The following is a 4201-nucleotide window of genomic DNA, read 5'->3' on the forward strand; positions in this document are numbered from 1 at the left end:
TCCAGCGGGGCGTCAGGCATGTGGCTGTCAATCACCCTGTCACACCTTATGGCCGGCCTTGCTAACCGGTTTCTATGTGAATATCCCTATTTATCGTTTAGTAATTGAGTTCTCCTATACTGGTTATTAAGAAAGCCTACACCCGAAACAGACCCGTCAACCTATATCGAAATCCGGTGGCTCGAAAGGGTTAATTAGGTGACATTTTGTAAATATTGGCCAGATATTAAAGATGTAGTTGGCATATTTGAGCATGTTATGTTACATCTCGTAATTTATATGTGGCTAGCATATCTTTAACATTTAATGCTGAATGACATATATGTGACCATTCTATTTAGTACATTAATTATTATCAATTATTGTGAAATAAATAGTGTTACCTGTCTCACACCTCAAAACAAACTCATAAACGAATGGACACCTCCACCACCACTACCATCATCACCGCCACCGCCACCGCCACCGCCATCAGCCACCGCCGGTTGGTTTTGCTACCATTACCATTCCAAGGCCACCTGAACCCGATGCTTCAACTCGCAAACATACTTCACTCCAAAGGCTTCTCCATTATCATCCTTCATACTCTTTGCAACTCTCCAAATCCCACCAACTACCCTCACTTCAACTTCGTACCCATTCCTGGCACAGGTGACGACATCCTTAACTTCTCCGACATGGACAAAATCATAAGTTTATTGTTGTCCATCAACACTAAGTTTATGAATCCAATTAAGGAGTGTCTGGAGCGGTTGATGTCCGAGGATGATGGAGTTGCATGCTTAATCACTGATGCTCAATGGTTCGGCACTCAATACGTTGCCGACATCCTCAAACTTCCAAGGATTGTTCACCGGACTAGTAACATCTCGTCGTTTGTTTGCTTTGCTGCATCTTTGCCCTTGTATGTCAACGGTTTGTTCCAGCGTTTCTCTGATGAAGGTTTTCTCTCCCCCACCTTACTAATCAAGTTTAGTATTATAGTCATCGGTTAATTAATACTTCTCCAAGCTTAAAATATCGTGTTTCCTTTCCGTCCATTCAAAGGCCAAAATATCATCTTACTAGGTGTTGACCTACTTTCATCGGGTTAGTCAAGAAATTCGTCACTCAGCGCATCTAAATATGTCAAAAAGAACATAAATTAAACATAACTATATGAATGTAATCCAAGTAGATGATGATGATGATGATCGTTTGAGATACTACCACCAAGAATATAGTGTGTTGCTATTTTGTAACATTTATCCTATATTTCAAAGGCATGTCTATTTCAAATTATAACATTTTTTTATTTATTTTAAAACTTTTCCTAACAATCTAGTAATTTTATACATACTTTTATTTCAAATATATGCTATGTTACTTGATTACCGTCATAGAATTATTTTAGGTTTTACACATTTATATAAGCTTTTCAAACTTCATATTTATGTGTGTTCCTTTAGAAAATGAGATAAAAGTACATATTATATATTTTTGCTACAACTTCTAATATATCTTGTTTGTAGAAATGAAGTTGGACGAACTGGTTCACGGGCTTGAACCACTTAAGGTTAAAGACTTGTCAAAGTTCCTTCTTGTTGATTCAGAAGGTGCATATAAGCTGCTAGAGCTCATGATACAAGGAACTAAGGGAGCACGAGCACTAATTTGGAACACATTCAAAGAACTAGAAGAACGTGAACTCGAAGCTCTAGGCCAACATTTCCCTAACCAGCATTTCCTAATAGGACCATTTAATAGATATTTTCAAGCATCATCAAGCAGTCTCCTAGCACAAGACAAAACATCCCTATCATGGCTAGATAAACACCCACCCAACTCTGTGTTATATGTTAGTTTTGGTAGTATAGTTAAGCTTAACGAATCACAATTCTTGGAGATCGCATGGGGTTTGGCTAATAGCATGCAACCATTTTTATGGGTTGTCCGACCAAGGTCAGTAGAAGGGTCAGAGTGGCTCGAAACGTTGCCAGATGGATTTTTGGAGAGAGTCACATAAGGTAGAGGATATATTGTGAAATGGGCTCCACAACAAGACGTATTAGCTCATCCTGCAATAGGTGGTTTCTGGACTCATAGTGGGTGGAATTCGACGCTTGAAAGTATTTGTGAAGGGGTTCCAATGATTTGTTCACCAAGTTTTGGTGATCAACTTCCAAATGCAAGATATGTAAGTGATGTATGGAAGATTGGAGTAGAGTTGTGAAGAGGTAGGTCCCAGCAGAGCCCAGTTGGACCCGCAAGACTCATCTCAAAGAGGGACGTCTGCGTAGTTGAACCCGCAAGACTCACCTTCAACAGGGACGTCTGCGCAAAGGCTAAACTCGCAACCCCTTGAAGAGGGACGTCTGCGTAGAAACCAACTGGGCCCGCAGGACCCACCATGCTCAGAGACGTGACGTCCTTACGCGCAGTACGCAAGCTGTTCCCGCAGGAAAAGCCTCCCAATGGTGAAGTACTCCGCCTGTTCCCGCAGCTGCGGATACAAGCCATCAGGGAAGGCTACCTGCGCAACAAAGCTACACGCACAAGGCACTTAACTCTTAAATAATTCAGTAATGTCACCTGAAGAAGGAGTGAGCAAGCCGGGAGAACTCCCGCCCAAATGAGCCAGTCCGTACGATACTGGAGGATCTTTTGTACTGTACCTGACGAGGTATGGACAAAAGATCTGACCAAGGATACGACAGCTCACTGACAACAGTATGACGAGCAGCACGCTCTTGTACTGTATGTCACTATTAGCCGCTGCCTACTCACCAACCTGTCGGAAGACGTGCATGGCATGGCCTGCAGTTGGTGGAACATGAATAGTATACAGCCGGCCTGATCACTATCAGCCGCTGCCTATCCACCAACCACCAGCATGGCATGTGCGTAGCCCACAGTTGGCAGAACAGGAACACTATTCAGCCGGCTGTACCTTCTTGGAAACCTACCTTCGGCTATAAATACTCCAACACCTTGGAATTGTATGATTATCTTATATCTTATCTTATATCTCATATCTTGATATATTTCCTGATATCTGCTCTAGTCATTCTCTTAATATACACTTATATTCAAGAGCAATCTAGTCTGATTCTCACGCCGGAGGGTGGTCACAAGGAGGTACCCACCCCCTTCTCAGTGACGAGCTCACGGTGTCTGTTTTGCAGGTTATCAGAAGAACCATCTTAGCCGGATCTAACCCCTCGTGGGAAACATCTATTTAACCCCCAGATTATCCGTAATCTGCCCGGGGTCAATTAGTGTTTCTTCATTGGCGCCATCCGTGCATAAAAGCTAGAACTTAATTCTTTTTCAGTTTTCTCAAAACTTCTGGAAAGATGGTTAAAGTTACTCCGGTCCCAAAACCAACGAGTGACTAAGAAACCACGGTAACCACAACCCCAGCTACTGGGGGGAATACCGGCGACTATACAGTTTTTACGAACACTACCCCGGTTACCCAAACCGGGGCAAGTGCAGTAAAATTTACGAACACTACCCCAGTTACCCGAGCTGGGGCAAGTGCAGTAAATAATCTCTCACTGGGATTCACCGATACCCAGTTAGAGAGACAACGGACGAGGTTCCCCCGCCAAACACTCGATGAAGTTAAAGCGTGGGCGGAAGCACGTCAAAAAGAATTCCAAGCTGAGTTGGATGAACGCTTACGTTCACTCCAACAGGCTGATGAATTCGAAGAGCACTTGGACGATGATTCGGAGGAATCCGATAGTGACGCAAACCCTCGTCATAGGGCGAAAGGGAAGCGTAAGGAAATGGACTCCCAACCGAGAAGGCATTTTGGAGAAACCTTCAAACCAAAAAACGCGGGTGGAAACCCACGTGACTTCTCCAAAACATTTAGACCAACTGCTGCAAAGGCGGGAACGTCCAAATTTGCAAGGGACATTGCGGAAGCAATTGCCCCGAAAAGTGCCAAACAGATGTCCAACATCGGCACTTACGATGGTATATCTGATACAGACGATCATTTGAACAGATTCATAGCGGGGGGCAACCGTCAGTAGTTGGACGGAACCTACGTGGTGTTACATGTTCCAAATGACGCTTGTTGGGGCAGCTAGAGCGTGGTTCGATCGTCTACCGGTCCACCACATCTACGATTGGGCAGACTTCCAGCAGAAGTTCAGCCAACACTTCAGCCAACAAAGAAAGTATACCGAAGAGCAATGGACAATCCTCA

The 4201-nt window shown here is 43.8% G+C and overlaps 1 pseudogene across 1 annotated transcript; it reads left to right on the top strand.

The window, feature by feature from the left end:
- Positions 1-416: 416 nt before the first annotated feature.
- Positions 417-2212, top strand: LOC143613111 (UDP-glycosyltransferase 76B1 pseudogene; annotated as a pseudogene). The gene is made up of 2 exons (XR_013150057.1): positions 417-942; positions 1512-2212. The product of XR_013150057.1 is annotated as a UDP-glycosyltransferase 76B1 pseudogene (transcript).
- The last annotated feature ends 1989 nt before the right edge of the window (positions 2213-4201 follow it).

This window comes from Bidens hawaiensis, unplaced genomic scaffold, assembly GCF_021521415.1.
Source record: "Bidens hawaiensis isolate Kalapana, Puna unplaced genomic scaffold, B.hawaiensis_p1.1 tig00036700_1, whole genome shotgun sequence".
NCBI lineage: Eukaryota > Viridiplantae > Streptophyta > Magnoliopsida > Asterales > Asteraceae > Bidens > Bidens hawaiensis.